We start from the raw sequence: 15,976 nt of genomic DNA on the forward strand, positions 1-15,976 counted from the left end.
ACATTATTCAGCCTTAGCCTCCATACAGGTTTTGTAGCAAGTGAATGGAAAACAGCAGCAGTTATTCCCCTGCATAATGTAGAATCTTCCATACCCAGGCAATTACAGACCCATAAGTCTTGCCAGCCTCATATACAAAACCATGGAAAGAATTATTATGGAATTAATCAATAAGGACACAAGGAGCCTGCAAACACTGGACCCATCACATTTTTGATTCATCAATGGCAGGTCATGCTTACTCAACTTGGACTTTTTTGAAACAGTCACCAAAGCAATGGATGAAGGTAAAATAGTACACATTGATTACCTTAATCTGGCCAAAGCTTTTTATACAATCCCACACTTAGGAATAGTATAAAATCTTATTAAACTAGGAATAGACCCCCTTTGTCACCTGCTGAGTTGCCAACTAGCTCACAGATATCAAACTAGGGTAGCAACCTCAGTAGTTTGGGATTTGGGAACATATGTGGATAGTAAACTAACATTTGACCATAATGTGTCCACTGTGGTAAGGAAGTCCTTTTATATTGCACAGCACATAAACAAGAGATTGCTTTTAGATCCAGGGATGTTGTTGTACCCCTTACTCAGTCCTTATTAGGTCAGTCATTGAGTATAATGCCTCTTTTGGTATGTATCTGGCCAGGCCCACACAACAACTAGAATGCCTGCAGAGATACTTTACAAAAAGGATGCAGGGACTAAGCAATAGGACCTATATAGAGCATCTCAAAGTCCTTTCAATATGCAGTCTCTTACAGACTGCTACTAGGTGACCTGTGTCTAGCATACAAGGCATCCTCCAACCTATTACTGATGTACTTATTTGACATCTACAAATCAAATGGTATCAGAAGTACTCAATCCAGGGACCTAAACCTCTTTTGCAACATTAGCAGAATGATTTGGTGGGACAGGTATATCTCCTAGAGTATACCACTTCTCTGGAACAGACTTCCTATCTACATAAAACAAAGCTCATCCCTGACCACATTCAACTGTAACTAGGATCAGCGGGTGGGAAATAGGAAATTTATCCCAGGACTCTCCTCTGTACTACTAATTGACAGACGTAGCTCCTAAATGTTTTATCCTAATGCAGGAGTTCCTTCCAAGTATCAACTTTTTTCCAAATATCTGTTTTGATCTAGTAACTATTACTAGAGTAATATATAAATACAGATCTTAGAAAGGGTTACGTTAATCTAAACTTCAACTGGATAGGTTAATTTTAGGCACCAAATGGGAGAATTAGCTAGGCTCAAAATGGCCTGCAAGGGAATTAGCCTATTAACCTGTAAACTGAGAAGAATGCTCGTGAGGGGACGTAAATCATATAGGAGATGAATGCCTTCCTCTCTAACCTTTCCAAAAGAAAAAAAAAGAAAAAAAGATAGTCACTTTGAGTTTACCACTCTGATTTTCGATTGGAATACAAGTGAAAGGACAGATGACTATGGTCATATATTTCAAGTTATGGAAATGACCACAAAATGAACAAACTGAATAACAAGATTACCACTGAATGCACGGTTTAATAAAAATAGATTAAGCCCTTTTGTCTTACAAACCAGACTTCATCAAAATAAAATAAATTAGTCACACTTCTCTTTTTAAAGGCCCCATTATATCACATGACCCTTTCTTAAAGCAACAACAACCTTTTCATAAAACATCTTGTAAAACACTCCATGCAACAATAATACAAAAGCATCTATACAAAATTTAATATATACTACAAAATAAGTAATTTAAAACAAACTCTATATGTGTAATGATTTTAATTTAAGAATACTCATGATAGAGGAATAATCATTAAGTTTCAGCATTTTTTCAGCATCAGTAATCAACTGCCATTTTAATTCACATTTTCCAAGACTTCTTTTCAGAGACCTTGTCTCACGTTTAACTAAATTTCTTCAAGGACCTGGAAAACAAAATCCATGATCTCAGTGATTGTTAAAATGTCTATATAATGTAATAGACATACTTTTGTTTCTAACACCATACTCATGTTCATAGATCCTGGCTCTGAGATAATGTTTGTTTTCCCAATGTAAAATGCTATACATTTCTTACAAGTAAATACACAGACCATCCCTTTGGTTCCACAATTAAAATGTCCATTCATTCCAGTAATCTACCTTCCCTTAATGTAAATATTTTCTTCCTCTTTTATAAAACAACGCTGCTTGCAATTCCCACACTTATAAGTGCCCTTTTTTGTTTTAATACTAGTAGTTCCCTTCTACTTATTTTCCATTAACTTTTTGAAATGAATACTCTTCCCATAAATAAGTCTTGGTTTTTCCTTCTAAGACTGTGAGCAATGTCATAGACTTTAAACATTTTCCAGTTAGCCCTACTATGCCAGAATATGTAGCAATCATAACATGGGAAAAACAACCTTGTCTATTCTTGTTATTGTTTTCACTTTGCTGAGTACTCAAAACCCAAAATAAGAAAATAAGTGCCTTTGTTCTGCTTATTAACTGCTTTGTCCTGAATACAATGAAGAAAGATAATGGGGTACCCTCTTGCTTCAAACATATTAACAAAAACACAAATTTCATGCAACAATAACTGTTCACTGGAGACCATTTTCACTAATCTCTCCATTGCCCTCTGTACTAGGGCTTTTTTTTTAAATAAGGATGGCTACTACTGTAGTGTCATAGGGAGTTGTAGGCTGGTTTTTGGTAAATATTAGAAGCAAACTTAATGGAACAGCTGTCCTTAATAATAGTAACATCCAAGAAACATGACATCATAAATTCCAAGAAAGGCATAGTCTCATTAATATAAACAATGAATTCTTGAAACTCATCCCAAGTTCCCCACCACAAAAATGCATATGTCATCAAAAAACTTGTTGTATAAACCATACTTTTTAACAAAAGTAGAATTCCATATAAAATTCCATTCCCATTTGGCCATTACCAAATTAAAGAACCCCAGGGCACATGCTGCACCCATTGCCACTTCTGTGGATTGATGGTAATATTCACTCTCAAATAAAACATAGTTATTTCTCAAGACTGTCTCCATCAAGGTAGATAACATAAATTTTTCTTATTTGAAAATGATTTTTTTTCATTAAAATACTTATTAAACCACTCTAAACCCACTCCACATGGGATGACAGAAAAAAGATCTTTAACGTCAATGGAACATATTTTCCCCTGTATAAATCTTCTATGTTCCTTAAAAATTCTCATAAATCTTTGAGTAAGTGGAGAACATTTTGAACTACACCCTTCATGTTATAATAAACTTCACAATGGGTCAGGTTTTTGACCTCCCCCTGCATCAACAATAAGCCTAAGAGGTGGGTTATACACATTATGTATCTTGGGAATACCAAAAATAAAAGGAATAAGGAGCTTATTCATTTCCATAAATTTAAGTTCTTCTAGTTTAACATATGCATAATTTTATATAAATAGTGAAAAACATTCATACCAGAGCCCCTCCCCATCTTCTTTTTGGAACAAATATTACTTAAGACTTCACTTTGATGGGGGTTCAGTCCCTCTTTCCCTCCCTCTCCTAGGACCCTTTCTCCCCCCCCCCCCCATTGATTGCCAACCCTGGTTTTGTTGCTTTGAACCTCACCATAGGTGTTCCTGTGTGTTACAGGTTTTTGTTTGGAAACCATCCGTTGGAAATATCCATCGGCTGTTGAAAAATGTTCTGACTGCACTTTGAATTGACTTCCTTATTTGATCAACATGGTTTAGAGTTATTGGAAGTCCAGATAAAGCACAGAATGCTGCCTTCAGAACACCAGTTAGCAAAAATAAATAGTCTGTAGGGGTAATCCCAAATTCTTTAATAAATCATATCAAGTAAAACACAACAGCTGCTCTTAATACTAAATCACAACAGTTGTGTTTTACTTCTGGTGATTTATTAAAGAATTTGGGATTATACCTATGGAACTTATTTCTGCTAACTGGTGTTCCGAATGCAGCATTTTGTGTTTTAATGGTACTTGGTTCTGCTTTTATGCCAGTTTTTGTTTTTATAAGTCCTGATAAAGGACAATCAAAGAAATATGGACAAACTTATGAGTGAGATTACTAGACTGGATAGTTCTATACAAAAAGATGCATTGTTTGATGTGTATTATAATAGATATTGTGCTTAAAATTAACAAATGTAAAATAAAATAAAAATAAAATATGTTTGTGTGTGTACACACACACACACATATATATGTATGTATGTGTATATATATATATATATATATATATATATATATATATATATATATAAACTGTAACCTGTGGAACTTGTTTAATCTGTTTGTTAATCTGTTATTATGTATTTTTTGTTATGTTGTATCCGTCCTGTCTACATGTGGAGCTTTTCTCCCCGGGCCTCTACTGAAAATGGAAATATATCCAGATAGACTAGCCCGGTTAACAAATGTAAAATAAATAAAATAAATAAATAAAAATGTTTTTGAGAAAGTTGACCATGTTTGTGGGGAAATTAAACACAGAAAAGAAAAAAAAGTTGGATAGGGACCGCAAAGAGTAAAAGCAAGGGTTAGCATATCCTAACCTTAATAAAAGCGGTAGGATTAATTAAGTTGGTCACACATTGAGAAATCATGACAATGTTGAAGTATCTAATGACAATGGAAATGAACTACAGTGTGACCCAATCCCTCTGGCCCCTTTAGAAATACCCCAAGTGAGGAAATCAGAGAGGATTTCCAAACAAAAACAAAAACCTGTAACATACAGGAAAACCTACAAGGAGGTTGAAAACAATAACACATGGGGTGGCGATCAATGGGGGAGGGGGAAGGGTAGGAGGAGAGGGAGGGAGAGAGGAACAATGATGTCAAGGACTCGAACAACTTCAAGAGCTTAAAAAAAGAAATTTAAAGCATTTCACATTTTTCAATTACAGCTCCCTTGTTTGGTTCTTTAAAGCAAGAACTTCAAGAGCCCATCTTGGTAGTAACTGCAGCAGATTTAAAAGTGGTTGAGAACAAGTTTAAGGATTTTTATATTTACAATTATAGTGAATTTTGTGTTAATAAGGAACATGCAATACATTTGTCCCTACTAGGACAACATCAGTGTAGAACACTATTATTGATCTTCGGGTATTCACTAGAAAACGTAATTTAGCCAAAAGGTTGAAAAATGAAGGAGAAAAAAGAAATGGTTTAAACATTTTTTACAAAGGACTAGTACGCTTAAACAACCTGAAAATCCTGTGGCTCTTTTTGAAAAAAATACGTGAATTAAAATATTTGTGAATTGTTAAGTAATAGAAGTAGACGAGAGCCAATATGTGACAACCTGAACCCCCAAGAAAATGAGATCTTAAGTAATGTTTGTTCCAATAAGAAGATTCAAATGGCGAAACTCAATAAGGGAAGGGGTCTGGTTGTTATGAATGTTTTTGACTATTTGTGTAAAATGATGGATATATTAAACAAGGGATTTTATGATGAAGTTTCTAAAAATCAAGCAAATATTGCTTATGATAAAAATGATTATTTATTTTTATTTTATTTATTTTATTGTACATTTGTTGACCGGGTAAGTCCGACTGGAACCAAGTTTATTTTCAGCGGAGGCCCGGGGAGATAAGCCCCAACAGAATACAAGAATGATAGTAGAGTGAAAGACATTGCTTATATATAATATTTAAATTTTAGGTATTAGTGTAGTTAAGAAAAGGAATACGGGTAGAAGTACATTCAGACAATCAATGTTACAAATGTCAGTTTTTGAGGGTAGTAGTAGATTACAAAAAAAAAAGAAAAAACAAATTAGATAAGTAAATTACATACATTTTTAATCAAAAATAATAACAGACCCAGCGGAGTTAATGCTCAGCGGAAGAACAAGAATACAGGAATAAAAAATAAAGTCAATTACCGCTGAGCAATGCAATGAAGGGTACCAGAAGGTTCAATCTCAAAAATCTTCTAAATCCAATAGCTGATAAAAACTAACAGTCCAATAATAGGCAGAGCGTAGTAAAAAGACAGGTTTATTTGGTATAAATAGGTTAGCGCTTTCGCAATAGCTTCTTCAGACCTTGTAACATAAAGCAATGAAAGTCACTGTTTTAAATACACATAAAAAAGGCGCCAAAATCCCATAGACTACTTAAAGATACAAAACTCATTAAGAACACATTAAAAAACACAGTAAAAAGACATAGTATATACATAACTGTGGATATTAAAAAATATACCATATTAAAGCCATGTGAATGTATATGATTATAATAGTGATAAAAACATAAAAAATAATAAAAAATGTGTAAAAATCAAATAAATATAATACAAAAATGTATACATACTAACATCTCTTATTCCCTAACCTCCTGGATTTCAATAATGGACGTAAGGGGACTTTCCCATTCAAACCTGGTATTAGATCAGCCCTAAATTTAATAATCCAATGAATCTCCCTGGTCTCAGTATAATTGCTAATGTCCCCTCTCCTACATGTTTTAGAAATCTGTTCTAAAATCCTGAATTTGAACTGATGTACTGCACCTTCCTCATTAGTGTGCTTGGCCAAAGCATTATGTAAATTGCCCTTTCTCGTATGGTATGCATGCTCTCGGATCCTGTCCCTCAACGTCCGATTCGTCTTGCCTACATAGTAGGCTGGACACGATGTGCAGGAAGCAAGATAAACCACATCTTTGGACATGCAGCTACCTTTCGTCCGGATGTAGTATGTACCAAGTCCGTAGGGGTAGACAAATACAGGGTCAATCAATATATATGAACAGAAATTGCACTTATTACAAGGTGTCATATAAGGCCCTGGTGAAGTAGAGGGGATATGATGTACTCTTGGGTAACAAAGCAAACTTTTAAGGTTCTTTTTGTTCCGATAGACAAATTTTGGTCGTTCACCTGTGAGATGCTTGATGGTGGGATCTACTGACAAAACATGCCAGTGCTTGGAAAAAATATCTTTGACTGTACCAATGTCTCTGGTATAATAAATGGGAAAGATAATGTTGTTGTCTGTATGAAAGCCATTATTAATCTGATTACATCTCGTGTCACCTGTATATAATTCCATCGCCCCTTCTGAAAAATAGGGCTTTGCTCTATTCTCCCTAAGGCTGTGAATATCATCCATCCCTCTAGTGATGTCCAAATTGCTGTATCCACGTTCCATAAACTTCATACCAAGGTCTTCCAACTCCCTTTCAAGATGAGAATCTTCGGGTGTGTATCTGGACATCCGCATGGACTGTCCTTTCACAATGTTGTTGTAGACAAATCCCGGGTGCATACTGGAACGATGTAGCAACGTGTTCCTGTAACAGGTCTTGCGATATACACCTGTGTTGACAATCCCACCAGGTAGTTTGTCAACAAAAACATCCAAGAAGGGAATGGTAGTGATCGACCATTCCATGGAAAAGTTCAGGAATGTGATGGAACTGTTGATCTGTTCGAAAAAACACTCCAATTGTACCGATGTACCCCTCCAGACGAAAAAAAGATCATCCACAAAACGCCTGTAGAATGGTGCAAACTCCTTAAATAATTCATTCTGAAATAGATGACTGGACGTCCATTGTTACCCATAGAAGATTCTCAACATCGGAACAAAAGTTGACATACTGATACAGATCTAACAAAAACTGTCTGGTGTCTCTGAGAATAGAGCAATTGGCATCAACTAAAGGTCTAAGTTGAGCTTCAACAAAGAGGGATAGAGGTTCAGTGGACCACCCCCTGCCTGCGACAATAGGTCTCAGGGGAGGATGCTGTAGATCTTTGTGGACCTTAGGGAGACCCTCATTCCGATGTTGAGAATCTTCTATGGTTAACAATGGACGTCCAGTCCCTGTTTACCGTCATACCCAATGTGGAGGGTAAGGAGATGATTGGTGCTTACATGAGGAGATCTACCTTACCTCTGGACTATGATGTCGACTTAATCCTTCTGTTGTTGGGGATCATTCTGGACTCCAATCTTTTCTGTTTTCAAGAGAAGATCTTTTTACAGCGAGATGGCGTAGCTATGGGCACTTCTTGTGCCAATAGCTACGCCAACTTGGTCATGGCAGAATGAGAGCATCGTCATCTATTTCAGAATGAATTATTTAAGGAGTTTGCACCATTCTACAGGCGTTTTGTGGATGATCTTTTTTTCGTCTGGAGGGGTACATCGGTACAATTGGAGTGTTTTTTCGAACAGATCAACAGTTCCATCACATTCCTGAACTTTTCCATGGAATGGTCGACCACTACCATTCCCTTCTTGGATGTTTTTGTTGACAAACTACCTGGTGGGATTGTCAACACAGGTGTATATCGCAAGACCTGTTACAGGAACACGTTGCTACATCGTTCCAGTATGCACCCGGGATTTGTCTACAACAACATTGTGAAAGGACAGTCCATGCGGATGTCCAGATACACACCCGAAAATTCTCATCTTGAAAGGGAGTTGGAAGACCTTGGTATGAAGTTTATGGAACGTGGATACAGCAATTTGGACATCACTAGAGGGATGGATGATATTCACAGCCTTAGGGAGAATAGAGCAAAGCCCTATTTTTCAGAAGGGGCGATGGAATTATATACAGGTGACACGAGATGTAATCAGATTAATAATGGCTTTCATACAGACAACAACATTATCTTTCCCATTTATTATACCAGAGACATTGGTACAGTCAAAGATATTTTTTCCAAGCACTGGCATGTTTTGTCAGTAGATCCCACCATCAAGCATCTCACAGGTGAACGACCAAAATTTGTCTATCGGAACAAAAAGAACCTTAAAAGTTTGCTTTGTTACCCAAGAGTACATCATATCCCCTCTACTTCACCAGGGCCTTATATGACACCTTGTAATAAGTGCAATTTCTGTTCATATATATTGATTGACCCTGTATTTGTCTACCCCTACGGACTTGGTACATACTACATCCGGACGAAAGGTAGCTGCATGTCCAAAGATGTGGTTTATCTTGCTTCCTGCACATCGTGTCCAGCCTACTATGTAGGCAAGACGAATCGGACGTTGAGGGACAGGATCCGAGAGCATGCATACCATACGAGAAAGGGCAATTTACATAATGCTTTGGCCAAGCACACTAATGAGGAAGGTGCAGTACATCAGTTCAAATTCAGGATTTTGGAACAGATTTCTAAAACATGTAGGAGAGGGGACATTAGCAATTATACTGAGACCAGGGAGATTCATTGGATTATTAAATTTAGGGCTGATCTAACACCAGGTTTGAATGGGAAAGTCCCCTTACGTCCATTATTGAAATCCAGGAGGTTAGGGAATAAGAGATGTTAGTATGTATACATTTTTGTATTATATTTATTTGATTTTTACACATTTTTTATTATTTTTTATGTTTTTATCACTATTATAATCATATACATTCACATGGCTTTAATATGGTATATTTTTTAATATCCACAGTTATGTATATACTATGTCTTTTTACTGTGTTTTTTAATGTGTTCTTAATGAGTTTTGTATCTTTAAGTAGTCTATGGGATTTTGGCGCCTTTTTTATGTGTATTTAAAACAGTGACTTTCATTGCTTTATGTTACAAGGTCTGAAGAAGCTATTGCGAAAGCGCTAACCTATTTATACCAAATAAACCTGTCTTTTTACTACGCTCTGCCTATTATTGGACTGTTAGTTTTTATCAGCTATTGGATTTAGAAGATTTTTGAGACTGAACCTTCTTTTACCCTTCATTGCATTGCTCAGCGGTAATTGACTTTATTTTTTACATACATTTTTAGATTTAGTCAGGTTTGTCACAGTGGCATATCCATTTTTGTTCCAGGTGTTGTTTGATTGAGGCTTTAAATTGGTCTGGGGAGGAGAGCATGGTAATGGCATCTGGACGTTTGTTCCAGGTTCTACTTACAGAATTTGCAAATAGGACCATGCCAGCCACATTGTTAATTTTAGTTGCTTGTATTTGTAGCTTATTGGATGAGCGGAGCAGTCTTGTATCATTATGGGGGAAGATGTGGTGACCAAGGGCTGGAAATTATATTTTAAACAATATGATTATACAAGGGGAAAATAAAACCAGAAGAATTTAAATTTATAGAACTGAATAAGCCCCTTATTCCTTCCATTTTGGTGATCTCAAGATCCATAAAAAATTATATAACCTACCCATTGTGCCTGTTGTTGGTGCGGGGGGGGGTCCAAAAACCTGCCCCATTGTGAAGTTTATTTATTATAATATTAAGGGTGTGGTTCAGTATATTCCCAACTTACTCAAAGATTTATGGGATTTTTTAAAGCTACATGAAAGAAGATTTATACAGGGATAATATGTCCTTTGTGACCAATGATGTTAAACATCTTTTTCTGTCATCCCACATGGGGTGGATTTAGAGTAGTTTAATGAGTATCTTTTTTGAGAAAGGTTTATTTTAGAATGCAAAAAATGACTACATTAACCACCTTAATAGAGACAGTCTTGAGAAATAACTGATTTCTTTCAGGTTGAATATTACCATCAAGTCACAGAAATGACAATGGGTGCAGCATGTGCCCCAGGGTTCGCTAATTTGGTAATGGCTGAATGGGAACTGTGATTTATATGGAATTCTACTTTTGTTAAAAAGTGGGGTTTATGCAACAGGTTTTGGATGATATATACATTTTTTAGTGGGGAATGAAATATAAGATGGAAGAATTTATTATTCATAGTAATGGGACTATATCCTTTTTGGAATTTACCTGCATAGTAACTTATAAATAACTATGTTACTTGGATGTTAATAACATTAAGGACAGCTGTTCCAATAAGTTTGTTTATAATATTTATTGAAAACCCACATACTCTAACTCCCTATTACATTACAGTAGTTGCCATCCTTATTTTCAAAAGAAACCCCTAGTAAAGGTGCAAATGTGATATTAGTGAGAATGGTTTCCAGTGCCCGGTTATTTTTGCAGGAAATTGGTGTTTTGGTTAATATATTTGAAAAGAGAGGGTACATTATTACCTTTCTCAGTTGTATTCAAGACAAAGTTGACAATAAATGGAAAAAAAGGCACATATTTTCCTATCTGGGGTTTGAGTACTGAGCAAAGAGAAAATAATGACAGGAACAAAGAAGCATATCCCTTAAGTGTACAGCATTATGAGGAATGCTCCTCATTTTGAGTCTTAAAAAGTATATTTTCCTGACAGTTCCACAATGAAAGGCTTTGCAACGCATTATTGTTAGGTCTTTTATAACTTATATCCATAGTAAAGGATACAGAATCATATTTTTTCATCTATCAATGTTGTATAAGCATAAAGTAACACACTTTAGCCATCATGTGAGCTCCTGAGTTGCCACTGTTAGTAAGCTGTTAATTTTCCACATTTTGCCCATTTTTTAACTTTAAGACAGGCAGTGTTACACATTTTGGAAATGAAAGGTTGTGGGCTATATGGAAAAGATTGTTTTCCCATGTTATAATTCCTGCATATTTTGTGGATAGTGGGGCTATTAGGGACATAATTTTCTATAACTGGAAAACGTTTAAGGTGCATGATATGCTCACGGTCTTAGGAGAAAAAACAAGACTTTTTTATAGGATGGGTAATAATTTCAAAAAGCTAATGGAAAATAAGGAGAGGAGTACTACTAATACTAAAAAAAATAAATAAATAAAAAAACATTTTAAGCGTGGAAACTGCAAGCAATGTGGTTTTAGAAAAGAGGGAAAAGTATCTTAATGATAGGTAGATTACTTGAATGGATGGACATTTTAATTATGAAACCAAAGCAGTGGTCTATGTAGCTAGCTGTAAGAAATGTATAGCATTTTACATTGGGAAAACAGAACAGTATCTCAGAGCCAGGATCTATGAACATGAGTATGATGTTAGACACAAAAATAAGTCTAATGCATTATATAGACACCGTAACAATTATTCAGATCATGGATTTGTTTTCCAGGTCTTTGAAAAAATTGAGCTGAATGTGAGAAGAGGTTCCCAGAAAGAATCCCTAGCAAAATATGAATTAAAATGTCAGGTGATTACTGATGCTGAAACATGCCAGGATTTAATGATTACTCTTCTGTTATGATCATTACAAGTATAGAGCTTGTTTTAAATTACTTATTTTGTATTATATTTTACATTTTATAGAGGTGATTTTGTATTAGTTTGCATGGAGTTTTTTACAAGGTGTTTTATGAAAAGGTTGTTGTTTCTTTAAGGAAGGGTCACATGACTTGATGTGGACTTTAAAAGGGAAGTGTGACTAATTTATTTGATTCTGATTAAGTCTGGTTTGTAAGATGAAAGCACTTAATCTATTTTTATTAAACTATGTATTCAGTAGTAATCCTGTTATTCAGTTTGTTTATTTTGTGGTTATTTCTGTGCTTGGCATGGTGCGTCCTGCTTTTTCAGTTTAATAGTTAAATTTACACTTGTTTCTTCATATATTTCAGGTTACGTTTTCAAATATCTGCACAGAATGCATGCCACCTCAGCCAGAAACACAGGCACTGTACATGTACCCCTCTGCTGCTCAACTAAAATAAAAGTAAAAGAACAAATAGAGAACAATAACATAGTTGACTCACTGGTGTCATATGTACATATGCAGCATTTCTCCTTTCCCTTACTCCTAGAAGATAGACATATTTATGGACATCTAATTTCAAATGTGAAAAAAATGAAAAAATAATGCTGACAGCAATGCATTTCAACTTGTTGCTCCTAGACAGTACACTGGTCCTTGAGAAGTTAGAGGGACCTTCTGCGTAAACCTCTGAAATGTGATTTTGTGAAAAGTTAAAGAAATAATGACCACACTGCCTCAGCCAGCATACTATCTATAATTAACATCAGTGCACACCTCTGAAGTTCAGCTGTGAGAAAAATTAAAGAAATCATGGCTACAGTATTCTCAGCCCCCATACAAATTATGGCAACCTTCTGATTGCACAACACAGGCCCTCATAGGTCTCAACCTTTTAAGAGGCCAGTATGGAACACAAACCTTATCAATGTTTGACAAACAGTCCAAATGACGAACACTCTATTTTTGCACTGAACCAAGGGGCCTAGTAGAACATTTGTAGAATTCAATACAATGCACTTCAGTCAGATGTTTGTGTCTTTTGGCTTTTCCCGGTTAGGGGTCGCCACAGCGGAACTCCAGACCACTAATAATTGGCAGTATATTTTGACGTGCTGGCTTGCCGGGCCTAACGCACAACCTTCAATGAAGGAACGCCCATTTACGCATATCGCCACACATAAGACGCTCTAACTGAGAATCGAACGGGCAACATCTAACTGGGAGGCGACAACACTACCGCAGCACCATCACTGCAGTACAATGCACTTCAGTCAGATGCAAAACATTTATTTTACAAGCTGCAATACCATAATCACACCATAAGTACATGAAACAGCACTTTTGTACAAATTAAAATTAAAATCACATGGCCATTGATACCACTTGCTACATTTACTACATTTTCGAAACAGAACTGTTAGAAGTCACAACTAATTCCATGTGTACACTATGTGCAAGAACAGCATCCTGTGGGAGATTGCGCAGACCAGAAACTTGCCAAGGTGGTTGTATTATGCTTTTCATTAAAAACAATGCAAAGCTTTCTCCTATTCTAATAGCAAACAGTAACACAATCTCTGACATACCAAGCTGCTAGTTTTGATTATTGCTTGTTGGATATATCAATCTGTTGACCACTGTGGTCTACATTCCTCCACCCTCTTTCCCTCTAGTCCTTCAAGGAACATTAAAATAGTATTCTTCAGCACTTTATGAGTCAAACTGCTGGATGGGGACATTAATCTACACAGGCTTGGTCCACACAAAGCACAACTCAACAGAATAGTAACCTTGCACAATCTCCCACAAATGGTCTCAGATTGGACCAGGAGTAACTCCCTCAGGTCTAAATTCATACTTATCGACATTTCTAGCTAACATAACAGAAACATTATATCTTCTTCAAATATTTCCCAAGTTCCTTAGTGACAATTGTCCCATTTTCACTTTGCTGTTCCTCAAAAGTAGGAAATCACCTGAAAATCATTATAACAGCTGTTCCTGACAACTCCCCAAACATCCTTACTCAATTCAAGACAGAGTTTTTTCCAATAACAATGAGAAAAATAGAAGGATAAATCCTGGTCTGACTGGATTATTTAATGTGATAAATCAGGGACAAAAATCCAATCAGATCAGGACAGGCACACATTACAGCCTACATTTTAAGACACTTACCTCTGCACAGTACAGGAAAGCAGCTACAGCTATCTCAGTCCACAACAAAATTCAGGAATAAATAAATCAAAGGAGTAAAAGTACAATCATCAGCAGCACCGTCCAGCAAAAATGAATCTCAGTCTTTTGTGGTTAGAGGTCCGCTGATCTCAGTCCCTGATTCCCTGAAGTGCTGCAGACTCTCATTTGGTACTGTCTCATCCTTCAGGTAAAACTTGCATGTCTCATACTAAACTTAACACATCCTTCCTGGCTTCCTGTACGACCTACACAACAACCCATGGCGTGAATCTCTTTCTTCCTTCCTCAAACTCATGTTGGTCCAGGGTAATCTTCCTGCTTCCTGAAGGCCTTTTTGAATGCATTGTACTGGTATGAAAACCATTAACCATGCGTGATTGGTCAAGTATATGGGAGCTCTGATTGGCTCCGGTCCTTAGGAACAGTTACTTGATTGGTTCATGTACCATGATGACTACTGGCTGTAATTGCAGTATACAAGCACATCAAAAAAAAATTTGTAGCACAGCCAACACTGTTCAATGCAGAACAGCAGAGTAGCAATTTGATTGGTTTGTAAACCATGATGCTGATTGGCAGTAATTGTGGTAAACTAACCAATAAAAACATGTGTAGTAAAGCCAAAGCTGTTCAATGCCGAACAGTGGAACAGTGGATCCATTTAGGGTGAATGCAGAGGGGTCTGCATAATCTGGAGCACCTGGCTGCTCAGCAGGCCCCTACTTATATAGCTAGGAGTGGAGGCACCTGGAAGCTCTGAGGGTCTAAAAATAAGTTAGGCAGTTGGGTTGACATAATGGTTAAAGTCTTAACCTTTCAGATAATTTTCTGTGATGCATTTTACTCCTTATTTTTTTTTTCACTTCCAAGGAAATTTGAATATGTGCCTGCCAATATTATTTTTTGACATATACTCATACCTGCACTGCCACTGATAAGATATGTCCATTATAAGATACACACACACACACACACACACACACACACACACACACACACACACACACACACACACACACACACACACACACACACTCTGCATGGTAACTGGCAGAACATCAATTCACCTCTAGCATGTCTTTGGTGTGCTGGAGGAAGCCAGAGCACCTGAATAAAACCCCAAAAGAGGCAGAGAGGACATGCAACGTCCACAAAGAAGGAACCATAGCTTGAATTCAGAAAGGGAGGCAAAAATTGTGAGATGGCAAAACTATACACTGTACCATTCTATTAAAAATATGCTCCTTCCCACACATCTGAACCAGGCTACCAAAGATAGCACATACTGTATGCAATGCTGTTGTTTGACTGTAATGGAAACTGAAAGAAATAATGGCCAGCTTGTTGAACTTATATACACTTGAACAGCCCCCTACACACACACACACACACACACACACACACACACACACACACACACACACACACGAAAAATGCTGGGGCAGATTTACCCACTATGCCACTTCCAGGTAGATTCTCTGCCACCAGCCAGCTACTTTAAAGATTTTGCCAGGGTACCCAAATACCTTCTAGTAAAATTAATACTTAAACAAATGGTGGTGTTAACAGCAAGACTTTCAGGAGCATGCAGCCACAGTGCCACCAAATAAATGCAATTACTCTCAAAGGTTAAAATGTTTTCTAAAAGACCAGCCACAATGAAAGGAATAAAT

This window comes from Protopterus annectens, chromosome 1.part0 (assembly GCF_019279795.1).
Source record: "Protopterus annectens isolate FY-2018-M chromosome 1.part0, PAN1.0, whole genome shotgun sequence".
Taxonomy (NCBI): Eukaryota; Metazoa; Chordata; order Ceratodontiformes; family Protopteridae; genus Protopterus; species Protopterus annectens.